Source organism: Ambystoma mexicanum, chromosome 2p, assembly GCF_040938575.1.
Source record: "Ambystoma mexicanum isolate Mex_15411 chromosome 2p, UKY_AmexF1_1, whole genome shotgun sequence".
NCBI classification, from domain to species: domain Eukaryota; kingdom Metazoa; phylum Chordata; class Amphibia; order Caudata; family Ambystomatidae; genus Ambystoma; species Ambystoma mexicanum.
Window position 1 is genome coordinate 293,318,010 of NC_090923.1, and position 15,910 is coordinate 293,333,919.

Sequence of the window (15,910 nt, forward strand, 5' to 3'; positions counted from 1 at the left end):
GTCACCAGGACAATTTCACTGAATTTATTATCAACTACTGTAGTAATTGCTTTATAAATGGCTGCCAATTCCGCTACTTGACTACTCCTAGCCCCAATTCTCATCCCTATATTAGGAACGTCTTCACATTTCAACCAGACATCCCTATTCCTGACACTAATTGTTTATCACTGTCATTTTCAATGTGAAAAGCACAACCATCAACATATACAGTTGGCAAATCCTTGCATGTCTTTTCATCAAAAGCTTTGTGTGGTAATTGTTCAAACTCCTGTAAACTAGATTCCACCTCTACTTCATTTGATACATGCCCAGCTGCACAGTCATGTAAATCTGCCAATCCTTGAGCAACTGGGCTCTTTTTATTTTGGCCATACCTCACTTCTACAGGAAAGCCTTGCAATGCCAATGTCCATGAAGTAATTCTGGACTGTGCTAGTTTGCCTGACCTAATCCTTTTACTCTCTAAAAACTGCAATGGTTGATGATTTGTCTCAATGATTACCTTTTCTCCCTGAACAATGGGGCAGAAATGCTGTAAGGCCCACACAGTGGTCAAAAGGGCCTTTTCACATTCACTGAATTTAATTTCAAGTTGAGAAAATGCCTTACTTGCATAAGCAATTGTATTCCCCATGCATGAGCTGTCTTTCTTAAATCTGTCCCTTTGTTCTTTTGGAATCTCATGGAATCTCATGTTTTCCTTTTTCATTTGTGCACATCTCCAATGTTTGAGTTAACTCTATGTTAAAACGAACTTCTTTTTTAGATGTATTTGCAATTTCTGTCACATGTTGATTTGCAGATATTTTTGTTTTTAAATCATTAAGCATCTCAGAGTCATTGTGCAAAACCAAATCAGGGCAATCTGTCTTTTTGGTATTGCATGTATCATTAATATTTAGTCACTTATTATCGGAAACCACCTGGTCATTGCCTTCTGCCCCCTCCTTTGATGACTGTTTGGGTGCCATACAGAGCTTTCCTATTTGTGCAGCCAACATTTTCACTTGGGCCTCAAGACACTGGAATCTTTCCATCTCTCTAGAATCTTCTCTCTGTGGCCTAGGTCGATATTGGTTGTTTTCCGCCTGATTTAATCTATTCTGATATCTCTCAGGAGAATTATTTCTATTGGGATTATTTCTGAACTCTTGATTCGTATGTGGAGGAGAGCGGGGTGCACCCATCCTTTGGTTGTAGTCCCTTGGTGGTGGTGATTCGATGTATTGACGTGGGTCATAATTCATACTCTGCTTCATGGCCTGTCTCTCATTTTGTGAGTATTGTCCCCTATGCTGGTTCCCATTTTCAGTAAATCGATCCACATATCGGGGTCTATCTTTATTACCATATATCATGGTATTATGATCAAATCTGCTTTGTGTCCCCAATGTCTGGTAGGGACCATTGTTTCTTTGATCCTGACTTTGTCTCTGATTATTGTTCATACCTGACATATCAGGCCGATATCCTGCTCTGGGTCTGTCTCCTAGGTACCTAGGGCTAATGTAACTCTCCCTATTACTAGGATCATGTGATTGAAACATCGGTGTAGGGAGCAACAACCTCTGTTGATTACCCCTTTGTTCATGTGTCACATTGTTTTTACCTGGACTTTGAGCAGACTCAAGTGATATTTTGGCTGACCTGATCACCATCACTGTTGCTGAGGATTCTTTAGATTTTGGTCTAGTGTCTTACATTTTATCATTCTCTCTACTCTGACAATATAGCACCTCATATAGTTTTGTACTTTGGTGTACAATCCATTCAAGGGACTTGTCACAATGAAATTCACAGACTAACTGTAATATGATATCTTTCTGCAGCCCATAGAAGTAGGCAGTTTTAAACTCATTGGAATTGGGGTCAAAAGATACATCATATCACAGTTAGTGAGCAGCAACATATTCACATGTTATACCGGCAACATAAAATAACTACATGTGTGTGTCATATTATTGCTGGCAACACAACAAAAACTTCCATCACATTTAGTGAAGCGCTATATATTCTTATAAAGCGCTATATATATATTACTACAGAACATTTCTCTCTTGTAGCATTTTCTTTACTCCAGTGAACTGGCGCCTCTCCTGCTGCACTCGCGTTGAGAAGTCTGGGAATATTCTAATGATATGCAAGTCATTCGTAATTCCCCTTTTTCACGTGCCAGGCGAAGTATGTGGTCTCTGTCACAGTAACTCAGTATCTTAGCTATTATAGGCCTTGGAAAGTCACCCGGCTTGGGGCGCGGGGCCAGCGCAGGGTGGGCCCGCTCAACAGCAAAGGAGGGCGACAGTTTGGGGTTGTCCAGCAGATCCTTGAGCAGATTTTCAGTTGCGAGCTCCATCCGTCCCTTCAGTGCATTTTCCGGGACCCGATGATACGAATGTTACTTCGGCGTGACCTGGATTCCAAGTCATTGCATTTTGCTTTGGCACGCTTCATGTCTCGGGTCACGGTGGCAACCGTGTCGTGCTCCGCATGAAAACCAAACTCATTAGTGCTAATCCTTGTCTCAGCCTCTGTGATTCTGGTGCCGTGTTGGTCCAGTTTGGACCTCAGCGATGCAACATTTGCATTTATATCATCAAGTTTTTCGTGGAATTATGCAAAGTTTTTAGCCATGGACTCCACCATACTGGTTAAGTCGACGGTCGGAGCGTCCGAGTGCGCCGTCTCCTCATCTTGACTAGGTGATGGTTGTCCCTGCTCATGTCTGGGAGTAGCTTTTTCAAATGTATCCATGCCACCAACCTTATTTGCTCTACGAGCCCTGTTAGACATCATCTGGTTAGATGAGTGTTCACTTCGAGATAATCAAGAGTTTCGAGGCCCAGCAGTGTGTGTGGCAGTGGCCGCCTCATCCAAGCCAGGGACCAGATGGTGTATTCCAGGCCGCCGATACCATGGGGCCCACTTAGTCCTCCAAGAGAATATTTGCTCGTGCCTATAGCCGTCAACCCAGCCACCAGCAATCGTGGCAAAAGTAGACCTAAAGGGAGGCAGTTCCCCCACTGTGTTGGCCAAGGGCTGGCGGGACAGGAGTTGACGTGGCCATGAGTAGGGTCTCCGGCTTTGTGTCAATCTCCCAGTGGTAGTTAAGCTACTAGTCCAAAGCCTTCCAGAGCAATGAGAGTGTATGGTAAGGCTGCAGGGTGGTGCCCCCGGGCTAAATTGAGCACCCCCTCAAATCCGAGTGATGTGCGTGTATCAAATGAGGGTTTAACTCGGGCAGCTAGGCACTGTTTGAGCAGCGGGAGAGTGATAGCTCTGCCGCAGTCGGTTAGGCCACTGGCGGGATGGAGGCGTGGCTGCCGTGATATACGTTGAGTAGTCTGAGAGGCCTAGACCGTGCCTGCCGGGCAGTGCACCCACAGGCTCTTGGAGACTATGCAGATGTGGCAGCGTTGAAGGGTTTCAGCAAGGGCCTGATGCTCTAATATGTACAGCTGGCTTCCCGGTAACAGGGTGCCAAGTAGGTGGTCCGGCGTACAGATGGGGCTGTGGAGACAGTTGTAACTTGGTCAAGGGCCCATGCACAGGGTGGTGGGTTGCAGCGGCACTGGGTCTGATTATTCAGTGGGTGGAATTACAGAGCAGGAGCAGCCGAGATATGGCAGTCTATGGTGCACACCTAGAAAGGTCAGGCAGCGCTTACAACCCGGTTGGTCAAGTATACCATAACACAACAAGATCCAAGGGGCATTCGTCCTGGCAGCAGTCCCTGCACTTACTTGTGGTTGCAGCGTGGTGTTTTTGTGCTGTCTGCCCACCGTGGCAGGGAGGCAGCGTGGGGTGCCCTGCCACCTCAAGGGATGTATCTGCGTATATTTGGTTGGAGCAGCTCTGTCAGAGGCCAGTCAACGGGGGGGCACAGCTCCTACCCCCAGTGTCAGCGACGCGGGAGAGAAGGGGCACCAGGGCAATGGGGTCACCACCGGATGGACCGCCAGATGTCGCACCCCAATATCAGACAGGATCGGTGAGGGGTTGCAGCTCCAAAGGGCCTGTCAGCCGCCCGCTCTGTTAGATCAGCTGATGTGGGTCACCGGTCGATTTTGCGGCCCCCCGCCAGATTCTCAGTGCAGTAGGGAGAGCGGAGGGTGGTCAAGCACGCAGGCCACCATGGGCAGAGAGCTGAAGGGTGCCCTCTCCTATGTTGGGGCACCAGGCAGCGCGAAGAGGGGCCGTGGGTCAGTCTCCCGCAGCACAGCGGACGGTGGCAGCTTCTCCCCTCCCTGTTGGGTCGACTGCAGGATCTTCCACAGTGCACGCAGGGTCTCAAAATGCAGCTAAAGGACGCACGCCTAAGGGGGCAAGCAGACAGTGAGGCACTGGGAGCAGGGCATACGGGTAGTCTTGTTCATTGCGCAGCGTGTAGCTCCAGTGTGGCGACGGCAGCTTCCCCACTCCCCGCTCCTCACAGAACCTCCATATCTCATCCCGAGGCAGGTAATCCACGCGAAATTCAAAGCGCAGCTTCCTCATATATTTAGACTCATGGGGTCCGTTTCTCAGAGTTGAGTGCTTCAAGAAGTCGCTGTGGTTTACAATTTTCTGTCAGTGCAGCACGGAGCACTGAAGCTAAGCAGCCATCTTGGGCTGCCCAACAGCCCCCCCCCCTTCTGCTGTTTTTAATACTTTTCTGGAAAGTTGAAACTAGATGTGCCTATAATCCCACACATTGACTGTTTTCTTCTGTTTCCAATACTTTGCTATTAAGTTGAATCTAGATGTGCACATCATCTCAGGCATTGACTGTTTTCTGCTGTATTTAATACTTTGCTGGAAAAGCTCAGCTCAAATGTGCCTTTAAACATGCACAGTATTTGTTTTCGGCTGCTTTTTTAGCACTCACCCAGTCCTGGAACTTAATTCCCTGCTACCCCACGTATATCTTGTCTAAAGCACCTCCTTCACCTGTATCTGTCTGGCTGCTAGGCCGCCTGGTGTGTTTATTCATGCATTATGTAGTTCCCTCGTCTGTCTCTCTCTCCCCTACTTACATGGCACTCTCTATCTCCCCTATCTATTCTAACTGCTACTCTATCACCTATCTCCTCTCTCATGAAGTCTGGAAGAAAAAAGTTTAGAAACACTCTCTTGGCTTCGAATACAGGCCTACCCATTGCGGACACTGACGTCAATGCCACTTCCAAGCCGACTATTACCAACATCCTCTTTTCTGTCCCCTCCCCGGACCTATGGACTCCCCACTTGGTCTCCACCCTCTCCCTTTTCACCCAATAATGTGGGACTAGATGGGAAGTACTCTTGGCATACTTCTCATCCTCTAGGTGAATCATTAAGGTCTTTCACAATGGTACTATCATGGCCCAATGTTCACAACCTACTCTTCTCCTCCTTGAACGGTGCCTGTCCTCTCTCATTAACTCCTCCCTTGGGGGCATGGCCTGAGCCTATGGAGTAAGGAAGTGCCTGATTGCAGATCCCGTCGAGATCCTGTACATTATCCTTTTAACCTCTTAGTGCCAAGGACGAGTATGCTCGTCCTTTTTCCATAGACTTGCATAATAGCCTGGCATGGGTGTCTAAGCACATCTGCAAGCGGGGGAAACGCTTCCCTAGCCCTGTACCACAACACCTAAGAAATGTGGAGATGCCTGATTGAAAAACGACGGCTGAGAGCGGGAGGCCCCAAGCCGGCAAGATGTCAGGCGGAGCTGCGCCCAGGTTCTGAGGGTGACGGAGCCAAAGCCCAAGATTTGGCTAAGCGGGAAAGGTGGCCCCGAAGACCTGAGTCTGTGGCACACTCTGGTGAACATGCGACAGCTGTGTTGAGGGCAAACCGGAGACCGCTGCAGCTAACGGCCACCAGCAAAACGACTTGGTGAGGCACAACACACATCTGTGCTTAACAGGTTGGAGGTGGCGGTGCACCACTGCAGGCAGGACTCAAGGGGAGGGTGAACCCACTGGGGTTGAATAGAGGGAGATCCATACCACTGGCACCAATGTGGTGCACCAAAAGAAGGGCAAACAACAACGCAACCATGGCGCACGGTGCACCGCTCTGGCACTCTCTCCCCAGGCCCCTGCTGGCTGGGCTGTAGAGTGTGGACGGTCACCCCGCCTGCATCAGGATGAAACAAACACGCCAGGAAGACCGCTGAACTGATAAGGCACTGGAGAGGTGCCTCTGGACACAGACTACGGGCGGGCCTGCGGCTGACACGGTGGGCCGTTTGAAGTAACCAAGGTACGTGGTGGCATTGACACACACAGACTCAGAGGATACTTCCCAGGCACAGTGGCTACGGTGGACCTCTGCGGCCTTGTGAGGTAGAGTTAGCAGTCCCCACCACAGCTCCCCCCAGACCTCGCTGAATCGGGTAGGCCTATGGCCGCTGCTGGGGCAAGGCAGCACATTGGGAAGTATGTCGGAAGTGCACAAAAAACAACTGCGGGCCACGGCTGCATGTACCTGGTCTGCGCACCACCCGAGAGCACCAGTACAAGGCCCTAGGAGTCAAGACAACCTGGGCAGAGCATCAACGCAAAGTAGTGCGCGCAGCCCCGGCACTGCCACAGCATATGCCCTTACAGAGCGCACTAACATTTACCCACAAAGCTGATGCAATGAGGGCTGATGCATTGGTCTATCCTCCCCTGACGGTATATGGGGGCTCTATGGGCTACAGAGACCAATGGGGTGAAATATGCTGTTGAAGATTTAGCAGGTGGACCTACAAGGGCCTAAAGACAGACTCCCCTCGAGGGTCTGCTTACCCACCAGGAGGTACACTGCCTCCAAAAACACTGAGGTATTAACAATGCGCTCCGCACTAAGAAAGCGTGCCTCCGCCATCCAAGAGTACCTGGGACATCCGACTGGCAGCCATGTAGTGCACACAATAAAGCAATGTCAACACACTGAAGTTTGGGATGACCTTGAATGTCAGGAGGGGCACAGCGAAGGGTCTGGAGCATGGTGACTGATACATCAGATTGGTGGAGGCAAACGCTTGGAAGCTGAGTTTGCAGCCCCAACGACTGAATAACAGCTAGGCCCATGGTAAAACACCATAACGACCACAACAACCTGCAGCCACCACTAAGGCCCAAATACAACGCAGCGCCGGTGAGAAGCACCCACCATACAGCTACCCGCAATGATCACCACACGACACAATAGGCGAGAGATCTACTGTAAAGGTGCAGAGTAATGGCTCGTTAACACAGCTCAGGAGAAGGGTGGCTTGGGGCAAGCCTTTACTTGTGAGAAGGGCAAGCCATGGGCAACCTGGTGCTGACATTCCAAACCTGTGTTCTCCATGTTGGAGGTGCGCGACTGTCCCTACAGCAACAACAGCGACACTAAACACACAGCAGCAACGCTGGGACTCTACACAGGTGGCAAACTGAAAGAGTTAAGCAGCAAAAGTGAGGGCATGTCCCCATCCAAGGGGAAGAAGAAATCCACAATCATGGACTCTTTCAACAAGGCCACCAAGATACGAGAGATGGCTCAGGGTGGCGCCACAGCATCAGACACAGCAACAGCACCAGACACAAGCAACAGAGATGACCAGGTGCTAGGAGCTATTGCAGCGCTAAGGTCATTCATTGACACAAAAATAGACAGTCAAGGTGGACATGCAGTTGATGAGGCTAGACGTGCGGAACCTGACTAAAAGGGTAACGTCAATTGAGTCTGAACTGAAAGTAGCCAGCGACACAACACAAGCTCTGGAGAAGAGGCTGAAGGAGTTGGAAAGGAGGAACGCTCAACTGGAGTCTCGAGCAGAGGATGCAGAAGGGCGGGCCTGATGCAATAATTTGCGGCTGCTAGGAATTCCAGAAGGACTTGAAGGCCTGAATCCCACTGAATCTGTGGAGACCTTGCTAATGTAGGAAGTCTGAGCTGGCAAACTTACACATGGCTTCGTGGTGGAAAGGTCCCACAGATCCCTACAGAAATGGCCTCCGCCGGGATCACACCCTTGCCCGATGATCGCAAAGATACTTAACTTCCAAGATAGGGAGGTTATGTTGAAATACTCAAGGGAAGGGGGTGTGATACGACAAGATAATTCCACAATAGCCATCTATCCCGACTACATGCCCGCTATCCAAAGAGCCAGGAACTCTTTCATACCAATCAAAGCTAGGCTCAGACAACTCAATATGAAATACATGCTAATGTATCCCTCCAGATTAAAAGTGATCCACAAAGGTCGATCTCTATTCCTGGAGACTCCGGCTGCAGCCACCATGTGGTTGGAGCACAACAATCTGGACGGCGGAGAAGAATCTGCTAAGTGAGCCGGCATCCAAGGGGGTGTGGTGGTATGAAAACGATGATAAGCGAAACAAATTTGTGTTATGAAGTGCTACAATAACAGGGGCATTAACCCCAGAGGGTTGTTGAACATTAACATTTGACAGGGGTGATGACTGGCCACTTACCTTGGCACACAGGTCTAACCCATGCTAAGGTTAGCATCGGCCAGTTGCTGATACAACACGACTTTGCATAAGAGGGCCCGGATGGGTCAAGACAATGCAGGGGCACCTGAGCGCTGTAGGAAGGTAGCAGCTGCTGGGAGTAAATGTTTTGTTTTTGTAACTGTTTGGGTTTGGTTTGGTGCTTGAAACTTTTTGAATTCTTCACAGAAAATGATAGATGTGGTAAAGTGCGCACTTGTGATGATGGGGATATGGTCACAGGTGGAGGTTGGATGGGGGAGACACAGTGGGGTGATACAACATTGTGATGGCTGCTGACATTGTACAGCCATCCAACAAACCCCATTGAGGGCTATCTGCCTTTCTGCACTATACTTGACCTTGATTTACCCTCAACCATGACAAAACCTGGCTAGACCGGTCACTGCTATTGGGTGGAAGAAAGTGAACACCGGTAACGGGTCCACGATAAGGTGCGCACAGATCAAAAGACTGGTAATGACATAATGCCTGACAAGTGAAGAAAGTTGTTTGTTATTCTGTTGTTTCTTTCGTTACTAACATAACGCTGCAAATATAAGGAATTTCTATCTGATGTGAGGCACTTGATAAATGCATGGTTGTACTCATATAAATGCTAATAAAACATTTTAAAATAAATAAATTAACTCCTCCCTTCTCCTGCTACCCTTCCTTTCTCCACCCCACCAACCTCTCCACCACCAGTAATGGGAGTACCACGTTCCTGTAACCCTCCTCAACAAATGTTTAAAAGTTGTAATCATATTCACTTAGCTACTCTCAACGCTCGTTCTGCTGTCAAACACTCCTGAGGTATCTGTCTCCTTCTTGAAGACTTTGACTTTGACGTCCTAACCCTTAACGAGATGTGGTTCAATGCCAGCTCTGTCACTGCTCTTGACACTCTCCTTCCTGATGGCTACACACTCTTCTCCAAACTGAGGCCCAGAGGTGGAGTGGCCCTGATCTTTCCTGAGTGGGTTCCTACTCAATCCTACACCTCTTTTGAATGTCTCGACTGTAGGCTCAGGGTCTCTCCCACTCTCTCACTCACCCTTGCTGCCATCTACAGGCCCCCAGCTCTATCTCCCTCTTCCTCTCTGAATGGGCTGACCTCAGCTCCTCCCCCTTGACCTCCTCCTCCAAAGTCCTCCTTCTTGGCGACTTCAATATCCACCTCAACTCTCCTGAATCAGCCACCTCACAGTTCCTTCACCTTTGTTACTCCCTCTCTCTCACTATTTTTCCTTCTGGTCCGACCCATTCAGCCAGACACACTCTGGATGCCTTCATCTCTGGAGACATTGCTATACTCGAATCCGGTCACAATCCCCATCTCCTGGTCTTACCATTCTCTCTGATCCTCCCACTTGGGGCTCCTCTGCCTTCTGCCTGAGCCCAAACGCGCTGCCAGCCTCCTTCTCCGTCATTCGACTAATGTAGCGAGTGTCAGTTGCTTCTTTTGCTTCCACCTTCATACCCCCTCCCACGCCTGCCTCTGATTCTCCCTGTGAGGGGAGGTCAGGTGGATGGCTTGTGGTTGTAATGTGGAGGAATGGAAGGATGGGAATTGGTGGCAGGTCCAAGATGTGTTTGATGGAGAGTTCTTATCGTGGAAAGGCTGAGGGTTTCTGGTGGAAGGAGGGGCGGGCGTGGCTTTATGTGTTGTTGGTGTGTGAATGAAGGGGGTTGGTGCAATGGAAGGCCTCTCGGTAAGGGTGGGTGTACGGTTTATCAGGGATGCGAGTTTGTGCTTGGGGTATGTGTTGGAATCCCCGCTGTGCCAGTGAACTGCGTTGATGGAGGTGGAATCTGCTGTGGAAAGTGGGTAGTGAGGGTTTGAAAGGCTCCAAATAGGTTTCCCAGTCAATTTTCGAGATCTGGAGACTGTCTTCTTAGGGTGCTGTGGGGGACTGGTGATGGTCTCCTGGCAGTGTTCAGGGGTTGAGTGCCAGGTGGGCTATTTACCAGGTTGAGGAGTACATTTGACTGGGTGTGGCGGAGAGGGCGAAGAGTTGATGGTGTAGATGAGGAAGGGTCTCTTAGGTCTGCGTTTGAAGTAGGGGGAGTTGTGCTCAATAAATGTTGCCCGGGGAGACAGTGCCTGTTTTTTACATGTTTAGCAGGGGCTGGAGGTGTTGGAAAAGGGTACCAGGGGCTGCAGAACTGGAAGAGGCCAGCCAGGATTGCACGTAGAGTTTTAGAGATGCAAAGCGTGGTTCAGAGCTGTGTGATTGCAGAGTTGGAAGAGACCAGGGGGAAGGGGTGGAAGGGTACTGAGAGGTGAGGTCTGGAGGAGGGGAGAGTGCTCCAGGCAGCCCTGGAGGGGGGGAGGATACTCGGAAAGGGTGTTGTGCGAGAGGGGTTTTCAGCTAAGAGGGGTGGGACAAATCCTCACGATGAACCGAGGATGTGTGGGAGGTTGTGGCATGTGAGATGTGGCATTTCTGGAATGCCAGTTGGTGCCTCTGATCTTGAAGCTGATAGACATAGCAGGAGCAGGCCTGGTGTAGCTGAAGCACAATTCACCTTGACTCTGTGGCAGGGGAAGACACAGTAGTAAGATCAGTTCTGCAACCCACACCTTGGACCCCAAGGGAAGGAGTGCAAGTGTGGCTGTGGAGAAAGGCAGTGGCTGGATACCGTTGTTAGACCCACACCCTTGTCCCTAAAGAGAGAAGACACCAGTGGCTGGGCAAAGGCAGTAGCACATACCATTGGAAGGCACTGCACGAAGAAATGCAATGTGAAGGAATGAAACGACAGCAAGATTCAATTGCGGACCCAACCCAGAAACACTGTTGGAAGACAAATGCAATATGGATCAGCAACAGTGAGATTAAAATGGGGGCCCAATCTAGAAGCACTGTAGAAGGAGAATACATGTGGTGTAACACAATACTAATCAGAATCAAATGAAACAAAACCCAAATTATACAATGTGGTGGAACACAATACTAGCAGTATTCAAAATGAAACTACACCCAATTTAGGGGCACTGTGGTATGAGATTACAATGTGGTGGAACTCAATCGTAGCAAGAATCAAATGAAGCTTAACCCAACTGAGGAGGTGTGCAGGCATCATGAAGTAGACACACACAGCTGAAATGAAGTTTAGGCTACAAATGTTTATTAAACAGAAAAGAGGGTTGGGAAAAGGCCTAGCTTTCCCGATGCTAAGGTGGGATTGGTCTACCTAAATAAACTAAGCATTGTCTGTCTGTGTACAAAACCTATAAATGCCCTCATATCTATTGTATACAATGTGTAGGGATGTCAGCATCAAAATAATATGTTTTCAAGTAACAGTTCAGAGCTTCTTCCAGCTCCTGGTTTGAAAAGGTTTTCGCTTCCCCAAGGTTCAAGATAGTTCACAATGCAAAAGTGGTTCCCTTGACCAAGCTTCAAAATAGTTCATAATGCAAAGGGGTTCACTTCCCCAAGCTTTCAAGTCTTTCAACTCTTCCAACACATGATTCGTTAGGATCCCAGCTTGTCTGGTTTAATTATATTTTTTTTTATTGTATATGGTTACAAAAATATAACCTTTCACAAATCTCAAGTCAAGATACATAATAAAGAAAAACAGAAAATGTACACAGTTAACAAACAAAGCATTCACATCCAAACCAGTTCAAACAAAATTTAAACAGTATTTAAAAGAATTTTACAGTTCTATCTTCCAATCCTCAAGCATCTTGACAACATCAATCGTTTTTTGATGGGAGTGACCATTGATCAGGCTTTCCCAGAAATGGACATGTGCCCAGTATGGAACATCGGACACAAATCTACTGAGAAATTGATGCCTAGAATTTCTCGTGCCCTCAGACTCCATCATCAGATGTTTGATTGATTGGTTTTCTGGCTTGGCACACGACTGACATAGACTTACTGAAGAAGCTCCCAAACCTCTTCTCGCCAGGATTTCCCCAGTGTGTAATATGTTCAATCTCAGTCTGAAAAACGTATTCCTTAGACTCCAGTCTGGGAATTTTATTTGATATTTACTGAGGAAGCCCAGTTTTCTTTCCGATCTTTGTAGGGGATTTGAGTGCGGCCCTGATCTTATTTTCTCAAGGGTCTTAATCCAATCCATTTCCTCCCATTTCTTTTTAGCCTTTGATGGATTTTCCTCCAACAATTTTGAGTCTATGTCTGCCCACTCCTGCCATTCCTTCGCCAGCAAATCAAGTCAATCCAAATGGTGGGAATTACCGGCCTCCAGATGCTTTCCCATGTCTGTATATAGCGATTGGTCTTGAGTTGTCGTAATACGGTGGTGCAGAATCAACAGTTTCCACCCTACTTGGGATTTTACTGATCTTAAACCCAGTTCAAATCTGATATTATCCATTGATAGACTCATTGGTAAACCCAAGGCATGTTTCCAAACGAGACCTACCCATTTTTGCCAGGACATGTTCCATAGGTGGGGTTTGTCTTCTAGCCCATTTAATAAGACGGGGATGACTTTAGCCTGGTAGAACTTGAGGACAGGTATGAATGAAAATTTGCCATATTTCCAAAGAATTCTTTTCATCTGGGCTGCTAAGGGTTTTATATTTTTATCTCAAGGTTAGACTCCACCTTGCATAATGCCGGTGTGGCATAGATTTTATAGACCAGGTAAATCAAATCATCCACCCTTCTGATTGCCTCCCCTCCCCATTGACTACCCAAAAACTATTTTTTTATTCCTTTGCCTAAATACCAGCACCCTTGATTTGTTAGGATTCAGGGAGAAACCATTTTTAGCTGCATAGTTGTGAATACCGGTAAGTAGACGTTGCAGCCCAATGGCTGTTTTGTCTAAAACTACCACATCATCAAGTTAACCCCCCAGTTAACTTTCACGGGTTCTGACAGATGACACTCCGCATCTAATCTTACCCTTATATCATTATCCTTATGGAATTCTATGAGCATCACCAGGAGCCCCTCTGGGATGCCTTTTGCTCTTAGTTTCATCCACAACCTTCCCCTGTCCACTTGGTCAAAGGCCCTTGAGAAATCTACCCAGGCACCATAGAGTTGTTCACCTCCCTTACCCTGGGTTTTTTCACTCAGGAGATTTAATACTATACCATTCACTGCCGTTGAGAGACCCCTCTTGAACCCAGTTTGACATTTTGAGAGCATTCTAACTTTTTTTCCCATGCTTCCAGTTCCCCCAGCAAGATTTTAATAAAAATCTTGCTGTCAATATCCAGCAAGGCGATGGGGCGATAATTTTACGCCGCCTCCCTATCGCCGCCCTTGAATAGTGGGATAACTTTGGCAGTGCGCCATGATGTTGGTAATTGTTTCTGAGACAGGATTTTCCTAAAGTGCCAGTTGAGCAGTTTTGCCCATAGAGCTGGATTTCCCTTCAGGACTTGATAAGTCAGCCCGTTGGGCCCTGCCGCTTTCGAGGACGAGGCTTTCCTAATGAAGTCTTCGATATCCAAGGTGTTGAAATCAAGCCGCCATTCTGCCTTGGTATTATAATCACAAACTGTTCTTACTGGTTGTCCAAAGACTGACTTTAGGTATTTAATTCACTCATCCTCGGGTACCAGATTGCACAATTGGGTATTTCCCCATCCATTTCATGCATGGTGTCCCAGAAACTCTTAGCATCTCTCTTGCCTAGGACCTCCAAGATATGTTTCCCATCCTGTTGGAACCTTTTTACATTCCTAGCCACTGACCATTGTTTATACCTGTTTTTAAGCAGTCTTATTTGCATCCATTGTTCAATTTTACCAATAGAAGGGTCTTTTTTTAAAAGCCTCAACCTGCCATTTAGATCTTTTTTCTTAGCCATCGTTTCTTCATCATGCACATGCCGGTGGACATGTTTAGACCCCCCCACCTGGCTTCGGGGGACAAATTTGCCAAATTAATTTAATGAAGCTTAAGGGAGAGCAATTATTTCTCTGCATTACTTCTGGTAGTGCAGAAAGCCTTTCATTTAGCTCAGCTCCCCCAGCTTTATATTTCATTAGGCATACTTTGCCTTTCCAAGCTGTGAGCCTCTGAGGCATCTGTGGCAAAGTTTCTGCTGAAATTTCTGGGAAAAAGAGTTCCAGTCTAAGATGGTCACTACTACCTCCCTCTTTAATATTCAGGTTTACTTTCTGTTCAAAGAGACCACCAGATAGGAAAAGATAGTCCAATATTGAGACAGATGTGCCCTGAATCCTAGTTGGATTAGCCGGGATGTCACCTGGAAGACACCCATTTGACATTTTCAAGCCCCAATCATTCAACCACTCTACCCACAGGTGACCATTTTTGGTAGTTCTTTTCCGCACAGATATTCTCTGATTCCTTAAGATGTTAATACTGTTACGCTCACCTGATTCCCACGGGGGCGTCGATCTGGACTGGCCCGCTGTTGCTTCCACCAGAGTAACACGTAGAGCCGAGATGACAGACTGGACAGACCCACTTAGCTTCGTTTGTTGGACTTGTACGAATATCTTTCTGCAATGGAGAAGGGGAATTAACCTCCCGTAATCTGAGCGTTAACCCGCCTTCCCACTCTCCTTGTCTGCCCACAGAACACTCCTGAAGTCCCCTCTTAATCTCACCGGATGATTTGGAAAGATGAGCTCTCCATCCTGCGTTGAGCGCAGGGGCGCGTGGATGACCAGTTACTTCACTGGCGTGGAGGAATTGGCGAGTTCCAGTATTGACTCTAAAGTCCAATCGTTCGTAAGAGTTCAAAAGTCTGATCTTCACTCTACCAGATTCCTTGCAGGTTGCAGATTTAAACCACTAGAAGAGTTCCAAGTGGCAATCGGTAAGATCCTGGTAAGTCTATTGTGGTTCTCCCCTTTGGGGCCGTGGTACAGCGATGATGCAGAATTAACTGCGCTGACCCGAAATGAGGTGAGTACCCCCCTGTGGTAAATCAGGTAAGTCTTTGGGGGTAGGTTGTATTGTCCTTGTTTTCCCCTTAGGGGCCGGGGTGCGGCGGTGATGCAGGATTGACTGCGCGGACCAGAGATGAGGTGAGTACCACCCTGTGGTAATCAGGTAAGTCTTTGGGGGTGGTTTGTATTGCCCTTGCTCACCTATTTGTTCTTGTCTCCCCCAGGTGTTGAAGAATGGCCTGGAGATGCTGGGTTCGCGATGGAGTAAAGGAATGCAGCCCCGGATGGTGAGTTCAGCGCGGCGCTGCGAGGTGCGTGGCAACGCACCTGTGAAGGCTTCTCTCTTCCAGATCGACGATGTGCTGGATCAAGGATTCAGGTAAGGGTTTTGTTCTGATCTCTTCTCCTTCTCCTTTTCTTGTTCCAGGAGTTCCAGGGCTGAAGCGGGCGTGGCTGAAGACTGGAGCTGCTGAAGACACGGTGAGCATTACGCTGCAGCACGCAGAATAACGCGAATCACGTGTGGCTGTCCGGGTGTGGCTTAAATAGCCTTGGAAGAAGTCCAAGGTAAGTATTCTTCCACAG